Raw genomic sequence first — 26,055 nt, 5'->3', positions numbered from 1 at the left:
GAAAAACTGCCAGCCGAGGATCATATATCCAGCAAAACTCTCTGAAATATGAAGGCAAAATTAAGATATATATAGATAAAAACAAGCTTAGAGAATTTGCAAAAACCAAACCAAAGCTACAAGAAATACTAAAGGAAATTGTTTGGTCAGAAAACCAATAACATCAGATACCAGCACAACACAAGGTCACAAAACAGAACATCCTGATATCAACTCAAATAGGGAAATCACAAAAACAAATTAAGATTAATTAAAAAAAAAATGCTCATAACAGGGAATCATTGAAGTCAATATGTAAAAGATCACAATAATCAAAAAGAGGGACTAAATACAGGTGGCATAGAACTGCCATATGGAGAGGGATACAAGGCAATATAGGACAATACAAGTTAGCTTTTTACTTAGAAAAATAGGGGTAAATATTAAGGTAACCACAAAGAGGTATAACAACTCCATAACTGAAGATAAAAGCCAAGAAAAACGTAACGACTCAGCAAACATGAAGTCAAACACTACGAAAATGAGGATCTCACAATTTACTAAGAAAAACGTCTCAGCACAAAAAAGTAAGTGTAAAAATGAAATTGTCAACAACACACATGAAAAGGCATCAAAATGACAACACTAAACACTTATTTATCTATAATTACGCTGAATGTAAATGGACTAAATGCACCAATAAAGAGACAGAGAGTCTCAGATTGGATAAAGAAACACGACCCGTCTATATGCTGCCTGCAAGAGACACACCTTAGACTTAGAGACACAAACAAACTAAAGCTCAAAGGATGGAAAAAAATATATCAAGCAAACAATAAGCAAAAAAGAAGAGGAGTAGCAATATTAATTTCTGACAAAATAGACTTTAGACTTAAATCCACCACAAAGGATAAAGAAGGACACTACATAATGATAAAAGGGACAATTGATCAGGAAGACATAACCATATTAAATATTTATGCACCCAATGACAGGGCTGCAAGATACATAAATCAAATTTTAACAGAACTGAAAAGTGAGACAGACACCTCCACAATTATAGTAGGAGACTTCAACACACCACTTTCGGAGAAGGACAGGACATCCAGTAAGAAGCTCAATAGAGACACGGAAGACATAATTACAACAATCAACCAACTTGACCTCATTGACTTATACAGAACTCTCCACCCAACTGCTGCAAAGTATACTTTTTTTTTTCTAGCTCACATGGAACATTCTCTAGAATAGACCACACATTAGGTCATAAAACAAACCTTTGCAGAATCCAAAACATCGAAATATTACAAAGCATCTTCTCAGACCACAAGGCAATAAAAGTAGAAATCAATAACAGAAAAATAAGGGAAAAGAAATCAAATACTTGGAAACTGAACAATACCCTGCTGAAAAAAGACTGGGTTATAGAAGACATCAAGGAGGGAATAAGGAAATTCATAGAATGCAACGAGAATGAAAATACTTCCTATCAAAACCTCTGGGACACAGCAAAAGCAGTGCTCAGAGGCCAATTTATATCAATAAATGCACACATACAAAAAGAAGAAAGAGACAAAATCAGAGAACTGTCCCTACAACTTGAACAAATAGAAAGTGAGCAAGAAAAGAACCCATCAGGCACCAGAAGAAAACAAATAATAAAAATTAGAGCTGAACTAAATGAATTAGAGAACAGAAAAACAATTGAAAGAATTAACAAAGCCAAAAGCTGGTTCTTTGAAAAAATTAACAAAATTGATAAACCATTGGCTAGACTGACTAAAGAAAAACAGGAAAGGAAACAAATAACCCGAATAAGAAACGAGAAGGACCACATCACAACAGACCCAGCTGAAATTAAAAGAATCATATCAGATTATTACGAAAAATTGTACTCTAACAAATTTGCAAACCTAGAAGAAATGGATGAATTCCTGGAAAAACACTACCTACCTAAACTAACACATTCAGAAGTAGAACAACTAAATAGACCCATAACAAAAAGAGAGATTGAAACGGTAATCAAAAAACTTCCAACAAAAAAAAGCCCTGGACCGGACGGCTTCACTGCAGAGTTCTACCAAACTTTCAGAGAAGAGTTAACACCACTACTACTAAAAGTATTTCAAAGCATAGAAAATGACGGAATACTACCCAACTCATTCTATGAAGCCACCATCTCCCTGATACCAAAACCAGGAAAAGACATTACAAAAAAAGAAAATTACAGACCTATATCCCTCATGAACATAGATGCAAAAATCCTCAACAACATTCTAGCCAATAGAATTCAACAACATATCAAGAAAATAATTCACCACGACCAAGTGGGATTTATACCAGGTATGCAAGGCTGGTTAAATATTAGAAAAACCATTAATGTAATCCACCACATAAATAAAACAAAAGACAAAAACCACATGATCTTATCAATTGATGCAGAAAAGGCATTTGACAAAGTCCAACACCCATTTATAATAAAAACTCTCACCGAAATAGGAATTGAAGGAAAATTCCTCAACATAATAAAGGGCATCTATGCAAAGCCAACAGCCAACATCACTCTAAATGGAGAGAACCTGAAAGCATTTCCCTTGAGAACGGGAACCAGACAAGGATGCCCTTTATCACCGCTCTTATTCAACATTGTGCTAGAAGTCCTAGCCAGAGCAATTAGGCTAGACAAAGAAATAAAGGGCATCCGGATTGGCAAGGAGGAAGTAAAATTATCTCTATTTGCAGATGACATGATCTTATACACAGAAAACCCTAAGGAATCCTCCAGAAAACTACTGAAACTAATAGAAGAGTTTGGCAGAGTCTCAGGTTACAAGATAAACATACAAAAATCACTTGAATTCCTCTACATCAACAAAAAGAACATCGAAGAGGAAATAACCAAATCAATACCATTCACAGTAGCCCCCAAGAAGATAAAATACTTAGAAATAAATCTTAGCAAGGATGTATAAGACCTATACAAAGAAAACTACAAAGCTCTACTACGAGAAATTCAAAAGGACATACTTAAGTGGAAAAACATACCTTGCTTATGGATAGGAAGACTTAACATAGTAAAAATGTCTATTCTGCCAAAAGCCATCTATACATACAATGCACTACCGATCCAAATTCCAAGGTCATTTTTTAAGGTGATAGAGAAACAAATCACCAACTTCATATGGAGGGGAAAGAAGCCTCGGATAAGCAAAGCATTACTGAAAAAGAACAAGAAAGTGGGAGGCCTCACTCTGATTTCAGAACCTATTATACAGCCACAGTAGTCAAAACAGCCTGGTATTGGTATAACAACAGGCACATAGACCAGTGGAACAGAATTGAGAACCCAGATATAAATCCATCACATATGAGCAGCTGATATTTGACAAAGGCCCAGTGTCAGTTAATTGGGGAAAAGATAGTCTTTTTAACAAATGGTGCTGGCATAACTGGATATCCATTTGCAAAAAAATGAAATAGGACCCATACCTCACACCAAGCACAAAAACTAACTCCAAGTGGCTCAAAGACCTAAACATAAAGACTAAAACGGTAAAGATCATGGAAGAAAAAATAGGGACAACCTTAGGAGCCCTAATACAAGGCATAAATAGAATACAAAACATTACCAAAAATGACGAAGAGAAACCCCATAACCGGGAACTCCTAAAAATCAAATATCTATGGTCATCTAAAGACTTCACCAAAAGAGTAAAAAGATCACCTACAGACTGGGAAAGAATTTTCAGCTATGACTTCTTCGACCAGCGCCTGATCTCCAAAATCTATATGATTCTGTCAAAACTCAACCACAAAAAGACAAACAACCCAATCAAGAAGTGGGCAAAGGATATGAACACACACTTCACTAAAGAAGATATTCAGGCAGCTAACAGATACATGAGAAAATGCTCTCGATCATTAGCCATTAGAGAAATGCAAATTAAAACCACCATGAGATTCCATCTCACTCCAACAAGGCTGGCATTAATCCAAAAATCACAAAATAATAAATGTTGGAGAGGCTGTGGAGAGATTGGAACTCTTATACACTGCTGGTGGGAATGTCAAATGGTACAACCACTTTGGAAATCTATCTGGTGTTATCTTAAACAGTTAGAAATAGAACTACCATACAACCCAGAAATCCCACTCCTCGGAATATACCCTAGAGAAATAAAAACCTTCACACAAACAGATATATGCACACCCATGTTTATTGCAGCTCTGTTTACAATAGCAAAAAGCTGGAAGCAACCAAGGTGTCCATCAACGGATGAATGGGTAAATAAATTGTGGTATATTCACACAATGGAATACTACGCACGATAAAGAACAGTCATGAATCTGTGAAACATTTTCTAACATGGAGGAACCTGGAAGGCATTATCCTGAGCGAAATTAGTCAGAGGCAAAAGGACAAATATTGTATAAGACCACTATTATAAGATCTTGAGAAATAGTACAAACTGAGAAGAACACATACTTTTGTGGTTACGAGAGGGGGAGGGAGGGAGGGTGGGAGGGGTTTTTTACTGATTAATTAGTAGATAAGAACTGGTTTAGGTGAAGGGAAGGACAATACTCAATACATGGAAGGTCAGCTCAAATGGACTGGACCAAAAGCAAAGAAGTTTCCAGGATAAACTGAATGCTTCAAAGGTCAGAGGAGCAATGGCGGGGGTTTGGGGACCATGGTTTAAGGGGACTTCTAAGGCAATTGGCAAAGTCATTCTATTATGAAAACATTCTGCATCCCACTTTGAAATGTGGCGTCTGGGGTCTTAAATGCTAACAAGCGGCCATCTAAGATGCATCAATTGGTCTCAACCCACCTGGATCAAAGGAGAATGAAGGACACCAAGGTCACACGACAACTAAGAGCCCAAGAGACAGAAAGGGCCACATGAACCAGAGACCTACATCATCCTGAGACCAGAAGAACTAGTTGGTGCCCGGCCACAATCGATGACTGCCCTGACAGAGAGCGCAACAGAGAACCCCTGAGGGAGCAGGAGATCAGTGGGGTGCAGACCCCAAATTCTCATAAAAAGATCATACTTAATGGTCTGACTGAGACAAGAGGAATCCCGGCGGTCATGGTCCCCAAACCTTCTGTTGGCACAGGACAGGAACCATCCCCGAAGACAACTCATCAGACATGAAAGGGACTGGACAGTGGGTAGGAGAGAGATGCTGATGAAGAGTGAGCTAATTGTATCAGGTGGACACTTGAGACTGTATTGGCATCTCCTGTCTGGAGGGGGGATGGGAGGATAGAGAGAGTTGGAAGCTGGCAAAATTGTCACGAAAGGAGAGACTGCAAGGGCTGACTCATTAGGGGGAGAGCAAGTGGAAGTAGGGAGTAAGATGTATATAAACTTATATGTGACAGTCTGACTTGATTTGTAAACGTTCACTTGAAGCTCAATAAAAGTTAATTAAAAAAAAAGTAGAAGAGCCTCAGTGAGGTGGACTGACACAGTGGCTGCAGCCATAGGCTCACACATAGCAAGGATTGTGAGAATGGTACAAGACTGTGCACTGTTTCATTCTGCTATACGCAGGGTTACTATGAGGCGGCCCCAACTCAAAGGCACCTCACAACAACAACAATCTTACAATGAGTATTTTTTAATTCAACACATCACATAGACCAACAATATATATAGTCCTGTTATACAAACAAATACACAAAGGGCCCTGTTGGTGCTCAGCTGAGAACTGAAAGATTGGACATTTGATCCCTCCCAGTGACACCTTGGGAGAAAAGCCTGGTGATCTGCTCCCATAACAATTACAGAGAGGAAAATCCTACAGGGCAGTTCTACTCTTCCTCTAGGGTTGATATGAGTCAAAATTGACTCCACAGCACCAAACAACATCAACAACACAAGGATTTCACCAGCTAAAACATTGCAAGCTACCTGGAGATAATTATCTAGTAACACTCACAATATACACAGACAATCAAGTAATATATAAACTAATAGAGCAAAAATAATTTATCTTATTATTTCATAAAATATATAGGAAGAAGAGACTGCATGTCTTTGGGTAGTACAAATGGTTAACTTGCTCGACTGTTAAACCGCTAACTGAAAGGTTGGAAGTTCAAGTTCATCCAAGCATCCCTCAGAAGAAAGGCTTGGAAATCTGCTTCCCAAAAGTTTCAGCCATTGAAAACCCTATGGGGCACAATTCTACTCTGACACACATGAGATCACCATGAGTAGGAATTGACTTGATGGCAGTTGGTAAGTTTAAAGTAATGAAATCATTTCTAGCTACTAAATTCTTAGATTGGCAGACAGGCAGATGAATTAAAATTCCTATTTTTGAAGAGAAAATAGGAGAAGTTGAATTTGTGGAAACTGTTTAGTCACCTGTGTGCACTGGTAATGGGTTTTCCCATTATTGTTCAATGAATTGTTGCTGTTAGGTGCCGTCAAGTTCAAAAGTCCAGCTAAATTCACTTCAGGGATTAGGTGGTCATCTATGGTAGCAGTCAATTTCAGAAGTCTCCACGGCCGAGGCAACTCAAAACACAGTGGATCTGAAGAAGAATGAGCTTGTCTCCTTGGGTGATGTTTTATAGACCCTCTGAAGGCCATACCCATTTTCTCAAACTGATTGTGTTTATCAAGCTTTCAGAAAGGGATCGGTGTAGATGATTAGATTTTGTTTTGCGTAATAGAGAAACACTCTGATGCCAATGATTGAATTAACTGCTTTTCAATCTGCTTAAACAAACTGCCACACTCAATGTCTAGTAGGAAGTCATGCCTTGAGTCAACCTATGAAAGTCATGAGTTTGTTATTTTTTAAATAAATGAACCCCAAAACATGGACTTGAACTCTCTGAATCTACATCCATTCTTTTCTTGATATTTCTTCAGAAAATTTATACAAATTGGCAGTTGAATGCTTGCATGAGGGTGAACAATGCATTATCTTCCCATCATCATAGGTATATTGTTGTGGTACCGGGAGTAGGGTGCTGATCTAACAGATACCTAAAATGTGGAAGTGGTTTTGAAACTGAATGGTTAGAGGGCTCAGAAGAAAGTGAGGAAAACTGTTTACACTGGAGACAGGGCAGATGGTGAGGAGCGGCAACAAAGAACTGGCCAGCAGCAGAACCAGGAGACCAATGCCAGACAGTTCGGGAGGCAACCCACAGAATGAGAGAGCTGAGAGCCTTTGTAGAGCAGGCTTCCTGGCAAAGGGGGGTGCCTCTGGGCACTGACTGGTGGAGCTAGGCTTGCCAACCCACAGAGCATGAGAGTTGAGTGCCTTCTGGCTGAAGTTTACTGGCAGAGTGGGGTGCCTCCAGGCACTTATCAGTGGAGCTACAGTGTTTTTGTACACTTGCCCCAGTAGGGCAGATGTGAGAGTGAGGCCCGAGGTGGGAGAGGCCAAGGAACCACGCAAACAGGGCACCTGCAGGGGAATCGGAGCAAGATGTTGGACAATGTTGCTGAAGAGAAGGTTTTGAAGCCAGTGGCAGTCTCTACTGCCCCAATTTCTTTCCCCTTCAGTCACATCTCCACCCAGAGGTGGGTGGTGGACCTTAGAGACAGTGTGAGGGCCACCCTGGAGGAGAAATTTTTCTTCAAGACTGTGAAAGGGAGGAAGCTGAAGAGTGCGAAACCCTCAGAAGCCCCCAGGGAATTTGTCATCATCTTGATCCAGAATGGACATTGCAGGCAGCAACTGACCCATCCACCTGGAGCATCCAGAGATGCTGAGGCCTTGGTGGTTGGGGTGGTAATGTCCCAGGCCATGAAGAAGCTCATTGAGGAATCTGAAAAAACTCTGGAGGAGACAGAGAATGAGGGTGTCAACTCCAGGCTCACTGTCTCCATGATCCAGAAAGGATGCATCCTCAAAGAGAAGGGGCAGACAGTGAGGAGGCAGATTATGAGACAGTGCCTGTGGAGGCCTATGGGCTAGCCATGCTGCGGGGCATGGACCGGAAACCTAGTGAGGCCATCGGCCATACTTTCAAGCAAGTGGTGAAGCCTTGTGTCAACTCAGAGAGGCCCAAGGCCCTAGGCTGGATGACTCAGATGGAGACTGACCTCTGTGGCCCATTCCAATCTCCCAGTCTGTTCCCAGTTTTGTACAGTATAAAAAACTTGTTTTCAGTAAGATTGGAATATTATTTTTGAATCTACCTCTTGCAAGTGCAGTACTGATATAGGAACAAGGACAAAGATAAATGGGCCAGAAACTATGCTAGAAACAAACCCAAATTCACGAAAATCATTTCAAATTAAAAAAAAAATTAACTTTTCAGCAAATGAACTCCCACATACCAGCTTTATAAATTTTTTTTGTTTTTTTAACTAAGGACTTTTATTTTTAACAGTTTAAAAAGGTAGAAAAGATGAGTCAGTAGTTTATGATTCTAGCAAATGTCTTGGAAAATTTGGAAATGGTTTGGCTGAGGTTGGCTTTAGGAACAGTTGTATTTTAGTTATTGATTTTATTTTTTCATTTCAATGCAAGAATTTTATGTAAGGCCAGCTTTGACCACCACTACAGAATGGAGATTTCTTTTGCCCTGCAGACTCCAGATCAAGCCTCCAAGGGCACAAGAACTAGAGCAGGGCCCGGATTCTCTGTCTGGCACTCCCCATCCCAACTCAGGAGAAAGAGGAACGAAAGGCTGAGAAGCCCCAACTCAGGGACCTCCTGAACAGGGAAGAGAAAGAGTTGTGTTTAGGTAAATTGGATTTTATTTCTACTTGAGAAGGTGATAATGACAGGTTTATGTCTCCAATCCATTTAGTCCACTATCGATGGGGTGAATTGAGATACAACCTTGGACCCTTGAGAAACCCTCCTTCTTTTACTATTGAACCTGGATACCCTTTGTGGGGTTCGGGAAAGCCAAGCTGTGGATATGGAGAAGCAGCTCAGAGCTCTGCACAAGAGTGCTTAAAGCATCTCCTCGTGGACACAGAGATTCTGGGCCCACAACAGCCTGAGCCAGATGAGAGATGGAGAGAGGCTCTGAGGAGCAGAATTTACTGTCAGGAAGAGAGAGGGAAGGACGGAGCCCCAGTTTCCCCGATGCCCCTTTCATATGTTCAGGAAGCTCTGTGAGCACCCAGAAGGCCACCAACCCTTTGCTTTAGTCCTCTGAAATCTTGGATTTTCCCTGAACTGAGCCTTCCGGGAATAGGACGAAAAGCGAGGTCCAGCTCTGGGGACAGAGGGCAGAAACTCAGCAGGGAGAGTGTATCTGCATTAAGGGGACCAGCTAGTCACATGTCTGGCTGCATAGGGGGTGGGGGTAGGAGGGTGGGAGGTGATGTTTTGGGACCTGCAAGCCCCAGGGATCTCCTGATCCTCCAGCACCAGTGGATGGAACCAGTCAAATGGGGGAGGGGTGATCTGAGGGAAGTCTGGGAGGAGGGAAATGCGTGACTGAAAATCATAGAGAAAAGGGGGCTACTTCTCGAGACCGCTAGACAGAAGAAACTCTCTTTGCTCCAGAAACAAGCAATGGCTCCACCAGTAAGATGAGGTTCCCCTTGCTCTGAGGCACCAGCTCCCTGTACTCTCCTTTGAAATACCTTCCTGTTGCTGTTTTTAGGTGCCCTTGAGTAAGCTCCTACTCACAGGGACCCTATGCACAACAGAACAAAACCCTGCCCAATAATGTACTGTCCTCATCATTTTTGCTATGTGTGAGCGCATTGTTGCAGCTGCTGTGTCAGCCCATTTTGTTGATGGCCCGCATCTTCAGGCTTTCTCAAATTCCTGTGCAATAGAGAAAACTTGTTTATGGTTCTTTAACGACGGGGATTCATCTGATTTCTGATAACTTTATTAAGACATCATTTTCTTATTTTAAACCTTATCAACGTTCACATTATTTATCGCGCTTTCTTTTGTACTGAAGGGATTTTGCCAGGTTGGGAGGGAAGCACCATAAGCCTCAGAGGCTGGAGACCAAGGAAGCTTGATCCTGCCCAGTCATCCCTCTCTGAAGCTCATAGTCAAGAAGAATCAGTGAGTCTTGATTTGTTTGTTGTTGTTTGCTGTGCCACGGATTGATTTTGTATGCCTTTTCTTGTCCTGGCTTTCTAACACCTGTCTAAGTGATTCGGGGGGACTGTGCAAATGAGGATCTCAGAACTACCGTGAAAAGACAGCCAGGGGTGGGGCAAGTCCTTTGGACCAGGAATCCCTGTGCTGAGACCCTCCCAGATCCATGAGACATAGAGAATGCTTTTGCAGTGAAACGGCAAGACAGTGAGAAGCAGCAGCAGAAAAATACCAGCAGTACAGGCAGCAGAACCAAGAGACTGGCAGGAGATCTGCAGGAGAAATTCATATACATATAATATGATATACATACACGTATGATATATACTGGGAAATGCTAGTATATGTATAAAAAATATACTCTACATGTAGTATATATATACACATATGTATGTACCTATGTGTGTATATATATCTATATATACTATATGTAGAGTATATACACTATAAGTATGCTGAAGGTGAGATTCAGCTTCATCTGGAGCAGCAGAAAGTACATGGGATTTCTGCCCAGAATAAATGCAGACATTGCCTGGAAAACTAGTGCCCCAAATTAGAGGGCACTGATTGTATGGAGAAGCTTATGCAAAAGAAATAAGTAAGTACTAATTTTTAATTTTTGAATTCAGAAATAAAAATGTCTTTGAAAGCTTTGAGTTAAATATACAGACATAAATACTGCAGCCCACATGACTCTGACAACTACTAGGATTGGAAATGACCAACTCCTTCCCTCAAGAAGTGGGTAAGAGAGATCCTAGGAGTTGGATAGTCTCCTTCATGGCACCTATCAAATATTTCTCAACCCAATTCCAGTGCAGGAATTCACAGAGCTCAACAGAGAAGGTAAAGGTCCACCTTGGACTATTTCAGCACCTCCTCAACCAGGTTCTTATACTGGTCCTTCAGGGTCTGTGGGATGTGCTGCCAGCATCTACCAATCTCCACCCTGCGCTCTCTCGTGGGCACATGCTGCAGCTCCCTACTCAACCACAAATCTGGGTAGAACTTGTGGTATCCATCCATGGGGGGTGCTTTTTGTGCTCTCTGTGGAATTTCAACTCCTTCTGAAGTGACCAGTCTCCAGAGAAGACCTCATTTTGTTCACATTTCTCTGCGAACATTTTTGGGTTTGAGTCTGGCAGTTCTTGGGGACATCGGATTTCTTGCAGTTCTGGATGAGATCAGGGCAGTCTTTCTGATATTGAACCAGTTTTTCTTCAATTTCCTTTCTCTCCTTCTGGAAATCTTGAGTATATTTTAGTTTCATCTTCTCTGGGAGCTTTTTAAATTCCTGGGATGGAATCTTGGCCAGCTCCTGGTTGCTCAGCTCAGGGTGCAATTGGGAGTACTGGGAACACTTTTCCTTGGGGGAAGTCCGGATGTTTCTTATATTTTTTCATTTTGGAGAGATTTTTAACATGTTCCTCAGCTTCCAGGACTAATTCTTTCAAAGTACTAGACTTCCTTAAATTATAAGAAATCTCCAACCCTGTGTTTTTGTACATTTCTCCAGAAAAAAACTCTGAAAGCTACCATTTTCCCAGTTCATATGTGACTGAGTTGTTTTGAACTTTTGCTTATCTTTAGGAGGGAGGTTATTCTCCACACTTTCCGGTAACATTAGGGCATCTTCTTCAGACCGGCGATCTTGGCCTTTAGGCAATGACATTTTTAAGTCTTTGGGCCACTTTCATGATCCTAGATATCCAGAAACCTCAATAGGAGCTCAACCTTCTTCACTTTCAAGATTCAGCAAGTGAATTATTTCTTGAAGTCCTACAGTGTTTGTGATACTATCATTAGGAAGAGAAAGAGAAAAAAAAAAATATTCTCTTCCTGGAATGAATGAGAAAAACTCACCCTACTTGAGATATATTCCTTGTGTGATTTAATTTAACCTTACCGAGAAAACTGAGTGCCGTCGAGTCGATAATTTAGCCTTAGCAATGTAAATAACAATCTGCCCAATCTCTGAGTTTAAATTTACACTTAGTTTTCAGATGCTACATCTGCACTTATCCTCTTATCCCAGCCGACCTTCTATCCAGTCTCACCAGAACTACCTTAATTAGAAGCAAGAAAAAAAGATTGGCCACTTATTCAAGAGGCTTGGGATAAGGGGAATTTTCAGGGGAAGGAATAAAAACATTCAAATAAGAGAAATAGCTAAAAGGGAAGTGACTTTCAGTCCATAGTGCCCTGAGGGTGGCCAGCTTCTATTTGGAGCCAGGTAGCCCTCCCTCTCCTCCCAGAAAATGCATGCTGTTGTAAAATTTTTTTATGAGTTGCATATCAAAACCTGAACCTGAATTAAATGACTGATTTATGGATTCTTTTGGACCCTGCGCTTGGGAATAAATGCTTTCTGAGGAACCAAACTGATTCTTGCTTCAAATGCAAAGGATTCAATGAGAATTATGTAACATTTAAAATCTTTCTCTGGTTAACTGTTACTCATCTTTAAGCCTCAGCCAAAGTTTTACATCCTTTACAAAATCCCATCAAAATACCTGACAGTTACTGGAGAGTAAACAAATGTCAGATCTGATTCCTCCTATTTTTCCTCATCTCAGTGTATCCAACCAGTTACCAAAATAAAATTGAGAGAGTAGAATAACAATTAAGAGGTTGTAAAAATAGATGTTATCTGTCAGAAAAGTGGGAAATACCCTATAAAAAGAAAGTTTAAGAGATTTTAGTGAAGGAGGTCCACACAAGGTTGTGTGAAAGGTGAAGGGAACCAATGATGGGATAAAGCCCTCGAAGTCTTGCAACAGGAGCACATTTCAATTTTATTTTTGGTTTACACAAGCATTACATGTAAATCACCAACATTTTGTAACACACAGAAAAGCAAAAGAATAACATGAACTCACTTTAATCCCATATTTCCTAAAGAACCTGTATGAATATTTTGGAATGATATGTTATTTTATTATTAAATACATATCGCTTACTTCAGAACAGAAAGGATGGTACTAGGAAAGTTGGTTAAGAAATAAAAAGAAATCCTTTTGGGTGTTTCTAAAAACTGTGGGCCCCCGATGAGTGAGTAGTTGTGCTTTGGAATCTAAGATCACTTTTAAAAGCAGAAGCGTAAAGCCTTACTTGCTGTGTTGTTTAATATTTTCCCCGTAGAATCCTTCAGGATTGCAGCTCGAGGCTTGAATTGTTTCTTCATTTTTTTCAGCTTGAGAAATGCTGAGTGTGTTCTTCCCTTTTGGTTTTCTATCTCCAGGTCTTTGCACATGTCATCATATTTCTTTACTTTGTCTTCTTAAGCCTAACAATAACAACAAAGCCTTACTAGCATCATACTCGAAATATCTGTACATGTATCACGGATGTTTTCAAAAAATCAAACCCTGTTTGCCATCAAGTTGATTCTGACTCATTGTGGCCCTATAGGACAGAGGAGAATTGTCCCATATTGTTTCCTAAGCTGTATTCTTTATGGGAAATGATCAGCACATCCTTCTCCTGTGGTGTGGCCAAATGGCTGGTGGGTCCACACCGAAGACCTTTTGGTTAGGAGCCTAGTACTTAGCCACTGACCCACCAGGGCTCCTATGCAAGGTTTAGAGGCCAGGTGGTTCCTTGTCCTTCTAAAATCTCTGCATCCTGAGCACTAAAACCTTTGGTGAGACGTACATTAGGAGAGGAAAGCATATGGTTTAATCATCAAATTTTAGCAAAATTGGAATATGAGTTATTTATTCTTCAAATATTCTTTCTTTGTCATTTTTTCCATCATTTTGGTTTTGTTATGATGAAAGTTATAAACTAAGCCATAAAAAGAGAGAAAAGTGATCTTTAAAGATGCTGGCCTGGGAATGGCAATATCATTGGCATAGAGCTGGCATGATTGGCCCTGTGAAAAAACACACGAGGGAGCAAATCCTGGGTGGCCACTGATTTAGGGAGGGAATTTTGGGGTCTGGGCCACCAGGAGGCCCTCTAGGATGCAAGAAGCCCTGTAGACCTCTCTGTCTGTGTGGTTGGGCTTAGCTCCACAGAGGGGCAGAGAGAAGAGTTCTACTTCCTTTCTTCCAGAGCACAGGAACTCTTCCCTGGGCAGCCATTGCTTGTTTCTGAAGCTAACAGGGGAGCATGTTCTGTCCAGCGATCACAACAGAAAAGCCACCTCCGCCCCTTTGCAACAGCTATACCCCCCCACCCCTTGCAACATCTAGTCTTCCACTTTGCAGGAATGTCTTACTCTGGACATCCTTGAGGCTTGCAGGTCCCAAAGGCGACTCCCAACTCTACCCTCCTTACCTGTTTGTTCCCCATGCACCCAGGCATAGGCTCAGCTGTGTGCCTTTCCCATAGGGACACTCTCCTTGCTAAATCCCTACTATCTGACTCCAGAGCAAGACCTCACCTATTGTCCTATCCTTGGAATACTGAAACCAGAGAAACTGCAAGATATCAGAGGAGTCAGGCAAAAGGATGGTGGCCTCGTAGGTGCCTACCCAGCTACTCACATGCTGCCTCGTCCTGGCAGTTCCTCCTACTTCTCAGAACCTCCCTCCATCTTTTACCTGACTTAAACTGATGCCAGGCCCTAGTGTCTCTGCACACAAGGCCTTGATCTAGAAACTCTTGGGAGGGAGTCTGAGCTGCTTCTCCAGAACCTATCGCAGGGATCTAGTATCAGTAGAGGAACCCTGGTGCCACAGTGGTTAAGCTCTTGGCTGCTGGGCAAAATGTTGACAGTTCGGCCCGCCAGCAGCTCCGAGGGAGAAAAGACCTGGCAATCTGTTCCCCTAATGATTACAGCCTAGGAAACCTTAAGAGACAGTTCTACTCTGTCCTATAGCATGGGTATGAGTCAGAATCCACTTGATGGCACACAACAAAAACAGCATCAGAAGACCCAAATTCTGTGGAAAGATGTTTATCTCAAAATTAGCCATGTTACGTAAAATTCTCATTTGTCAGTTTCCTTAGGCAAATAATGATACCAAATTCTGTGATTCTACAGCTTGCAATTTCCCAGATTTGATAATTATGGAGGGTAAACAGGGAAACATTACAGTCCTTCCACTCTCCCTAAAGTACATCAACCTTTGCCTCTATTCATTTGTTAAGGTATGAAATGTATAAAATTGACTTCTCTGATACTCCTATTCATGATTCTTTTGCAGGAGAAACTGTTAAAGCAAACCAGGTCTTTATGGCAAAAGAGCCAAGAAAATCAGAGAAATCTAAATAAGGAGAGACAAATAGTCAGGGAGTGGAATGCAAGTATGAGACTGTTTTCTGCAGAACCAGCTGTGACACACTTGCTGGATTTTTGTCCCTTAAGAACTTGAGTTGAAATTGTGGTGTTCCTTGAGATACTGTGAGTGGTTTATCAGTATGGAAGAGTACGGTAATCTGCCTTTCTAATGTGAGGTAGCATGAATCTTAGCTAAGAAAAATAAACCCTAATATATCAGCCACTTCTCAAAAACAAAACAAAACAAAATCGAACATGATGAAAAGCTAAAGAAAAGAACAAAGAAAGTGGGTGGAAGAGAGAATGAATAGATATATATGGGAAAAGATACGCAAAAGAATGAGAATTAATATCCTTAAAATGGGAGGGCAGAATGGAAGCCTGTGGCATTAGATAGGAGGAGAAAACCAAATTGAGAGACAAGAAAGGCAGAAACAAGGGTTAGAGGATAGATACCAGTTTGAAAGCCTGGTTAGGAATTGTAGGAAGATTTCATCTCGTAGCTTCTAATTCTGAAGTATGTAACATTTGTGTAAAGAAAGGAACAACTTCCTCACAAGCATTCCGTCTCCAGCTGGGTAATATGGAGAAATTTAGGAAGAGCTAACTTTTACTTCTTCCTTCCATTTCAAAATCCTAGATTTGAATTGCCCTTGTTCTGGGGCACATTACCCTTTGGAGATAAGTCCTGGGAAAGACCACTTTGCAGACAGCTGACCGTTGTATCACTGCAGTCTGTACTCACGTCCTTCTCTTTATTCATTCACCCTCAGGTTTCTGAATTCATTGAGAATTGTTGATGAATTCAGATTCTATCCACATGTTGTGCTGCGATTATCCTTAGAGAGGAAAGGAAAACTCAATTTACCAAAAAACCATGGTGCTGGGTGGTACGTTCTGAACTTGCTCAAACCTGAAGACTAGGTTGGCAGAACCACCAATTTGCAAATAATTCTAAACTTTTCTTTTTATTCTCTTCACAGGATTTGGGAGATATATTGACAGGGTAAATGTGGCCTTCACTACAAATTAGAGCTCCATGAGGGCTGTGAAAGAGACCATGGTGTTTCTAACAATGTGAGAACATAATTTGTAGAAGGATTAGATATTTTCTGTGCAGGCATGTTGTGTATGTTTTACTGCTCCATCTGTCACAAATTAGCATTGTTTCTTCCCTGCGACTCAGGGAAGTATGTGTTGCAAGGCTCAGTTCATAAGTGGCTAGAAGACAACTACCTATGGTTTTAGGTTTCAAACACATAAAGTTATTGAAGTGAATGGACTAGTTTATGCCAGGTTGTGGGTGAGAGAGGCAAGTACCTCTGAGGGGCAGGAGAAGGAAGCAGGCAGAGAAGAAAGAAGGATTCTCTAAGAATGGTACAAGCCCATCACAGGATTGTGGAGACACAGCACAATATAAGCAATGGGTTCTGATGAAACATTTTCAGTTAATGCTGGCATCTTCTTTTACATACTGTGATGACGCATTTGGCACCTGAAAGATTAACCGATTCTCCCCCTTGCAGGGGTGGTGAGTCCATGCAGCTGCACATGCCCCAGCCTGAGAACCCAGCGCTCAGTGCCAGACCCATCACTGGCCTGATAGACAGGTTCATCCAGTTCCGAGGCGAGTGTCAGCCCAGTAGTGGGATCTCATACCGTGTCCTTCTGTTTTGGTTTTCTATGGGCATTCTTTCCCTCTTTATTGATTCTTGATTTAGGAGAGAACAGCCTGTGAAAAGACATTTATAGTTGTATTTGCCACATGATAATATGGAAAATATCTAAATGAAAGTTAGGGAAAGACTAAATGTGAGTCAGATCTGTAAGAAATTACTTAAAAGTGAGAGGAAACGATCTGAAAAAGCGCTCCTTGAGAGCTAGAACCATTCTCAGATACAACGTAAATTACTTGGTGTGTCATACAGACCTGAATATTACTTTAAAAACAAATTTCAGGTTAAATGCAGTTTTTTGAAAAAATTTTTCCATTAATGTTTCTTAGTAATTGAATTTGTAATAATGTATTTTAATTAATATGATCATGAAAATACACGAATAAACATAAAAAAGCAGTAGGCAGAAAACCAGAATCTATGAACAACAATAAAGTTGGTGCTTGATGAGGCAGCATGCAGAGCTCCATGGTAGACCCAAACCAGGGCTTTAGCCTAGCAGGCAGAGAAAGACTAGGCCTGAGATGCAACCAGAGTTAAAAGCCAGAAAATGCTTAGTAGGAGACCCATTCTAAAAAGCATACTCAAATACTATTCTCAAGTTTAAATTTGTTTGCTAAACAAACATTATAACATGCCTGGAAAGCAATCACCATTTATTTATGTCTGAGAAAAGGGATGGTGGAGGTAAATTATAGTCTATGGAGTGCCATCAATGGACAGTTCTGGATTTTAATGTGTCATGAAAAGCAACCATCCAGAAGATGGCATGACCTCCCTCCCTTGTACATGCTCTGATATTTTAGGACTTTTTTTTTTTTTGTCTATTGACATTGTTAGGTGTTTTTGTCTTCTGCACATCCACTGATACTCCTCAGTCTGATATTTTCAGGCTAGAACTTCCCTTATAGTCCTGGCCTATTTTTCCATTGACACTCTAGATACAGTGACCTTCTCATTCCATAGGAATTTAAAAACTGATCTTGACTGGGAGATGCTCTTCTTTCCACAGTGGAAATCTCTTTCAATTATGAAATAAGCAGTCAGAATATCATGCTGTTTGATGAAGTGAGAAGTTAGTGGCTTAGTCATGAGCTTCAAGAGGTACCTTTTCCTTCTGGAAGATCTAACTGCTCCGCTGCATGGGGATCCCAGGCTTTCACCTCTGGAAAACTCTACTGGGAGACAGATGTGGATGACTCTTAGGACTGGGCTGTTGGAGTTTGTAATAAGGATTCTTGGATAAGGAAGAACTGCTCAGTGATCGAGTCTGAGGACATCGTTCTTTTATGCGTGAAGGAGGATAATCGTTATCATCTCTTCACCACGTCCCTAATGCTCTCCCAGTATGTAGAGAAACCATGGGGCAGATTGGTGTGCTTGTTGATTTTGACAATGGAAGTATGAGTTTTGTTAATGTTGCCAAAAGTTTCCTCATAGAGAGTTGTATTATCCCCTTCAACTACCCGCTCAGGCCTTTCTTTTACACTGACCTCATATGATCAGGGAGAAGTCAGGAACCTGGGAATGCCATATCTGAAGGAGCCTTTCTCCATCAAAGCTAATCAACACTTCATTGTCTCTTAGGTTGTTCTACTTAATGTAACATTTGGTTGTTATTAATTAGGAATGTAGCCTGAAATGCAAACCTGCGATGATTTAATATTTTTAAATGAAAACGTCTCTAGTGGCCCATTACCTGGAATAAATATGGTTATTCACCTGTATTATGAGCTTGCTGGAATTACAAGAATATATGAGTGCAATTCCATCTTAAGGCTGCAATACAAAGTCATCTTTTATTTTCTGGCACATTCTTTTTTTTAAATCTAGCATTAAAATAATTGTTATCAAGTTCTTGACTCTCCCAGTGAATATTTTAATTTCAGTCCCTGGGGGACTATGCTGGGGGTAGAATTCTAGAAAGAGCCGGTAGGGGATTTCCCACAGCACGATACCACCCCCTTGAGGAACTCCGTGCAAGTAAGGCTCTTGGAATAATGAGATGATTGAGCAAGGGGGTATACACCACTTCCCACTGAATATTTCTGATGTGAGCAGTTTTGTTCCATCTTCCTGCCAGAGTTGGCAGGAAGACATGTGTGAAACTATGGCCCCTTCCTTCTAGAGGGAACTGTCCTCTCTACCCCTGTGCTGAACTGGGGTGGGAGGGAAGGTAGGCACCTTGGGGGCGGGGGGGGGAGCTACACTTCTGATGACTCTTTTCTACTCCCTGAAGGAAGGAGTTGGCCATTCCCAAACCTGAAATTTGGCAGATTCATGCTTCACCTGTGTTTCCATTTCTATATTTAAACTCTGAGCTGCCAGTGAGATTTTTCTTACTGAGTCTAAAACCTAGAAATTATTATTATTTTTTTTAATTCACATGTATTATTTGAATGAACTGTTCCTTACAGTCAGTCTCCGCTGACTTTAGGCACTGGCTTTCTAAGCAATGTCTTCACTTATTCTGGGCACAAGTCTCAGCTCTTTCCTACTGTTCCAGGTGCAAGTGGATCTCATCTTAGAATACAGTAAATTTGTATATATCTACATCTACAGGGTCATTATGAGTCAGAATCGGCTTGACGGCAATGGATGGGTATATCTGAATCTGAAGCTGTTTGTGTGTTTGTGAATTCATGTACCAGTACCATACTGCTCTAATTATTTTAGTTTACTGGTATGTTTGAAAATCTGTCCAAATCTAGTGCCCTCTCGTTTTTTTTTTTTTTTAATTTTGGAAACTTCCTGTCTGCCTATTTTTTATTCTTATGAATATTAGTAATACATAAGTAGTGGTATCCTTTTTATGGAAAACTAATTGGGTTTTGTGTATTTACATTGCTCCTATCTTTGTTGGTGGTGGTGGTGCCATTTAGTCTATTCTGACTCATAGCGACCCTATATACAACAGAAGGAAACACTCCCAGTTCCTGAGCCATACTCACAATCATTGCGATGTTTGAGCCCATTGTTGTAGCCACTGTATTAATCCCCTTCAAGGAGGCTCTTCCTCTTTTTTGCTGACCTTCCACTTTACCAAGCATGATGTCCTTCTCCTAGGACTGTTCCTTCCTGATAACAAGTCCTAACTATGTGACAGGAAGCCTAGTCATCTTTGCTTCTGATGAGCATTCTGGCTCTACTTCTTCCAAGACAGATTTGTTCGTTCTTCTGGCAGTCTATGGTATATCGGATATTGTTTCTGAACACCATAATTCAAAAGCATCTATTCTTCTTTGGTCCTGTTTATTCACTGTCCAGCTTTCACATGCATATGAGGCAACTGAAAACACCATGGCTTGGGTCAGGCTCACTTATTCCTTAAAGTGAATTCTTTGCTTTTTAAAACTTTAAAGAGATCTCCTACAGCAGATTTGTCCAATGCAATGTGTCGTCTGATTTCTTGACTGCTGCTTTTGTGGCTGTGGATTATAGATCCAAGCCAAATAAATTCTTGAGAAGTTCAATCTTTTCTCCATTTGTCTTGATGTTGCTTATTGATCCAGTTGTGAGGATTTTTGCTTTATGTTGAGGCGTAATCCATACTGAAGGGTGTGGTCTTTTATCTTCTTCAATAAGTGCTTCAAATCCTCTTCATTTTCAACAAGCAAGGTTGTGTCATCTACATAGGTCAGGTTGTTAATGAGGCTTCCACCAATCCTGATGCCCTGTTCTTCTTCATAACCCAGTTTTTCAGATTAATTGCTCAGCATACACACTGAATAAGTATGGTCAAATGATACAGCCCTGATGCACACCTTCACTAACTCTAAACCGTGCAGTATCCCCTTGTTCTGTTGGAACACCTGCCTCTTGGTCTAAGTACAGTTTCCCCAAGGGCATAATTTTAAGTCTTCAGGGATTCCCATTCTTGGCACTGTTATCCAGCTTGAACTTGAATATGAGCAATTGATGTTCCATTCCTCAGTGGACCTCTGTCTTGTTGGGACTGATAATATTGAACTTTTCCATTGTCTCTTTCCACAAATGTAGTTGATTTGATTCCTGTGAGGTCCACATGTTTACTCACCATTTCTGTTGTTGAAAAAGGTATTTACAATAAAGAAGTCATTGGGCTACCAAAATTTGATCATGTGATCTCCAGCATCATTCCTATCACCAAGGCCATATTTTCCAAATACCAATCCTTCTTTGCTTCCAACTTTTGCATTTCAATCACCAGTAATTATCAATGCATCTTGATTGCATGTTTAATCAATTTCAGACTGCAGAAGTTGGTAAAAAAAATTCAATTTATCTTTGGCCTTAGTGGTTGGTGTGTAAATAGTCCTATTAACTAGACTTCCTTGTATGCTTATGGATATTATCACTGACAGAGTTGTACTTCAGGATAGATCTTGAAATATTCTTTTTGACAACATATGTGACGCCATTCCTCTTCAGTTTGTCATTTCTGGCATAGTAAACCATATGATTGCCTGATTCAAAATGTCCAATACCAGTCCATTTCAGCTCACTAATGCCGAGGATATCCAGCTTTATGAGTGCCATTTTAGTTTTGATGATTTCCAATTTTCCTAGATTCATATTTTGCACATTCCATGTTCTGATTATTATTGGATGTTTGCACTTGTTTCTTCCCATTTTGAGTCCTGCCACATCAGTAAATAAAGGCCCTGAAGCTTGACTCCATCCGTGTCATTAAGGCAGACTCTACTTTGAGGACGCAGTTCTTCCCCAGTTGTATTTTGAGTGCATTCCAAACTGTGGTGCTCATTTTCCGGGACTATATCAGACAATGTTCTCCTGTTCTTCATAAGGTTTTCACTGGCCAGTTTTTTCAGAGGTAGACCCCCAGGTTCTTAGTCTGTCTCAGTCTAAAAGCTCTCCTGAAATGCACTAACGACTAATGGCAAAGATGAGGAAATTGAATATTTTTACCAACTTCTGTGGTCTGAAATTGATCAAAATTATCAAGATGCATTGATAATTACTGCTGATTGAAAATGGAAAGTTGGAAGCAAAGAAGGATCAGTAGTTGGAAAATATGGCCTTGGTAATAGAAACGATGCCAGAGATGACATGATAGAATTTTGAAAGACCACCAGTTTTTTTGTTGTTGGTATTCTTTTTTTTTTTAATCGAACTTTAGATGAAGGTTTACAGAACAACCTAGTTTCTCATCAAACAGTACATACATTGTTGTATGACATTGGTTAACAACCCCATGACATGTCAACACTCTCCCTTCTCAACCCTGGATTCCCTATTACCAGCTTTCCTGTTCCCTCCTACCTCCCAGTGTCTGCCTCAGGGTTGGTGCACCCCTTTAGCCTTGTTTTGTTCCATGGACTTGTTCAACCTTTGGCTAAAGGGTGAACCTCAGGAGTGGCCTCAATACTGAGCTGAAGAGGTGTCTGGGGGCCGTACTCTCAGGGTTTCTCCAGTCTCTGTCAGGCCAGCAAGTCTGGTCTTTCTTTTTCAGTTGGAATTTTGTTCTACATTTTTCTCCAGCTCTGTCCGGAACCCTCTATTGTGATCCCAATCAGAGCAGCCAGTAGGCACCATCTAGTTGTACTAGACTCAGTCTGGTGGATGCCGTGGTAGATGTAGTCCATTAGTCCTTTGAAGTAATTTTTCCCTTGTATCTTTAGTTTTCTTCATTCTTCCTTGCTCCCCAAGGGGTGAGACCAGTGGAGTATCCTAGATGGCCCCTCACAGGCTATTAAGACCCCAGATGCTACTCACCAAAGTAGAATGTAGAACATTTTCTTCATAAACTCCGTTATGCTAATTGAGCTAGATGTTCCCTGAGTCTATGGTCCCCACAGCCCTCAGCACAGCAATTTGGTCACTCAGGGAGTTTGGATGTGTCTATGGAGCTACCATGGGCTTGCCTTGTACAGGTTGTGTTGGCTTCCCCAGTATTGTGTACTGTCTTGTTCACAAGTTCACCAAAGTTGCTGCTTGTCTATCGTCTATTAAGCATTTTTCCATCCCTACCTCTCCCATCCCTTGTCTCCATCAAAAATTATTCTTTTTATGTATAAACCGTTTCATGAGTTTTTACAGTAGGGGTCTCATACAATATTTGTCCTTTCGTGATTGACTTATTTCACTCAGCATAGTGTCCTCCAGGTGCATCCATGTTATGAGATGCTTCACGGATTCATCGTTGTTCTTTAGTGTTGCATAATACTCCACCGTGTGTATGTACCTCAGTTTGTTTATCCATTCATCTGTCAATGAGCATCCAGGTTGTTTCCATCTTTTTGCTATTGTGAACAATGCTGCAATGAACATGGGTGTTCATATGTCTATTCACGTGACAAATCTTAATTTCTCTAGGATGTATTCCTAGGAGTAGGATTGCTGGATCATATAGTATTTTTATTTCTAGCTTTCTAAGGAAGTGCCATATCATTTTCCAAAATGGTTGTATCATTTTGCATTCCCACCAGCAGTGCATGAGAGTTCCAATATCCCCGCAGCCTCTCCAACATTTGTTATTTTCTGTCTTATTCATTTGCGCCAGTAATGCTGGGGTGAGATGGTATCTCATTGTGGTTTTGACTTGCATTTCTCTGATGGCTAGAGATCTTGAGCATTTCCTCATGTGTCTGTTGAGGAAATGCTTAAATGTCTTTGCTGAAGTGTCTGTTCATTTCCTTTGCCCATTTTTTGATTGGGTTTTTTGTCTTTTGGTCATAGAGACATTGGATTTTCTTGTGGATCTTAGAGACTAGATCTTTGTCTGGTTTGTAATAGCCAGATTTGTTTTCCCAGTCTGTAGGTTCTCTTTTGACTCTTTTGGTGAAGTCTTTTGATGAGCATGACTCTTTAATTTTTAGAAGATCACAGTTATTGACTTATCCTCTGTAGCTTGTGTGTTGTTGATTGTGATTTGTATCCTGTTAATTAGGGCCTCTAGTCTTGATCCTGTTTTTTCTTCTATGAACTTCACAGTTTTTGGCTTTATATTTGGGTCTTTGATCCATCTTGAGTTAATTTTCGTATATGTTGTGGGGTATGAGTCCGTCTCACTTTTTTTCAGACGGGACATCCAGTTTTGCCAGCACCATTTGTCTTTTCCCTATTTGGTGGACTTTGGGCCCTTGTCAAAGATCAGGTGACCATAGGTGGATGGATTTACATCCGGGTTCTTAATTTTGTTCCATTGGTCAATGTATCTGTCATTGTACCAGTACAAGGCTCTTTTGAGCAGGTTCTGAGGTCTGGTAGTGTGAGCCCTCCTACTTTATTCTTCTTCTTCAATAGTGCTTTACTTATTTGCGGCCTCTTCCCTTTCCACATAAAGTTAATGATAAATGTTTCCATCTCTTTAAAGAATGTTGTTGGTATTTGGGTCAATATTGCATTGTATTTGAAAACCACTTTGGGTAGAATTGTCAGTTTCACAGTGTTGAGTCTACCTACCCCTGAGCATGTTTTTCCATTTATGTAGATCTCTTTTGGTTTCTTGTGGTATTGTTTTGTAGTTTTCTTTGTATAGGTCTCTTACGTCCCTGGTTAGATTTATTCCCAAGTATTTTATTTTTTAGGGGCTATGATTTTTTTTTTTTTTATGATAATTGCTATTGCTTTCCTGATTTCCTTTTCATCATTCTTTTTATTGCTGTATAGGAATCCAACTGATTTTTGTGTGTTGATCTTATATCCTGCTACTCTGCTGAATCTTTCTATTAGTTCCAGTGGTTTTCTCATGGAGTCTTTTGGATTTCCTAAGTATAGTGTCGTATCATCTGCGAATAGGGACAGTTTAACTTCCTCATTACCAATCTGGATGCCCTTTATTTCTGTTTCCTGCCTTATTGCTCTAGTTAGAACTCCCAACACAATGTTAAATAGGAGTGGTGATAAAGGGCATCCTTGTCTTGTTCCCATTCTCAAAGAGAATGTTTTCAAGTTCTGTCCATTGAGAATGATGTTGGCTGTTGGTTTTGCATAGATGCCCTTTATTATGTTGAGAAACTTCCCTTCTATGCCTATTTTATTGAGAGTTTTTTTTTATCAGCAATGGGTGTTGGACTTTGTCAAATGCCTTTTGTGTGTCGATTGAGATGATCATGTGATCCTTTTCTTTCCTTTTATTTATGTAGTGGATTACATTGATTGACTTTCTAATGTTGAACCATTCTTGCATAACTGGTATGAATCCTACTTAGTCACTTTTTTTTTTTTTTGATATGATGCTGAATTCTATTCGCTAGAATTTTGGGGGGAATTTTTTGCATCTATATTCATGAGAGATATTGGTGTGTGATTTTCTTTTTTTGTGGTGTCTTTGCCTGGTTTTAGTATCAGAGTTATGCTGGCTTCATAGAATGAATTTGGAAGTATCACTTCCTTCTCTATGATCTGTAATAGTTTGAGTAAAACTGGTGTAAGCTCTTCTCTGGATGTTTGGTAGAATTCTCCAGTGAAGCCATCTGGGCCAGGAATTTTTTTGGTTAGGAGTTTTTTTAAATTACTTTTCCAATCTCTTCTCTAGTTATAGGTATGTTCAGATTTTCAACATTTTGTTTCAGTTTGGGTAGGTAGTATGTCTCTAGAAATTTGTACATTTCCTCTAGGTTTTCAAATTTGTCAGAGTATAGTTTTTCATAATACTGTGTTATAATCCGTTTTATTTCAGTTGTGCCTGTTGTAATGCCTCCATTTCCTTTCTTAATTGGGTTATTTGCATTCTCTCCTGCTTTTTTTTTTTTTAGTTTGGCCAGTGGTCTGCCAACTTTGTTGATTCTTTCAAGGAACCAACTTTTGTTTTGTTGATTCTAGTATTTTTCTATTCTCTGTTTCATTTATTTCTGCTCTGATCTTTATTATTTCCTTTCTTCTGGTGGCTGTGCATTGCTTTTGCTGTTCTTTTTCTGTTTGTTCAAGTTGTGTAACTAATGTTTTGATTTTGTCCTTTTCTTGTTTTTGATGTGTGCATCTAGTGCTATAAATTGACACCTAAGGACTGCCTTTACTGTGTCCCAAAAGTTTTGGTATGATGTGTTTTCATTCTCTTTTGATTCCAGGAACTTCTTGATTCCATCTTTGATTTCTTCTATTACGCAGTGGTTTTTCAGCTGGGTGTTATCCAGTTTACATATAATTGATTTTTTCCCCTTACTTCTC

The 26,055-nt window shown here is 40.2% G+C and overlaps 1 pseudogene; it reads left to right on the top strand.

Annotated features, from left to right (window-relative positions):
* The first annotated feature begins 7,014 nt into the window (after nt 1-7,014).
* LOC135231753 (G-patch domain and KOW motifs-containing protein-like) overlaps nt 7,015-26,055 on the top strand; it is a 33,799-nt pseudogene continuing 14,758 nt past the window's right edge.

Source organism: Loxodonta africana, chromosome 7 (assembly GCF_030014295.1).
Source record: "Loxodonta africana isolate mLoxAfr1 chromosome 7, mLoxAfr1.hap2, whole genome shotgun sequence".
Taxonomy (NCBI): Eukaryota; Metazoa; Chordata; class Mammalia; order Proboscidea; family Elephantidae; genus Loxodonta; species Loxodonta africana.
The sequence above is the reverse complement of the archived record's forward strand: the minus strand, read 5'-3'. Positions and strand labels throughout refer to the sequence as shown.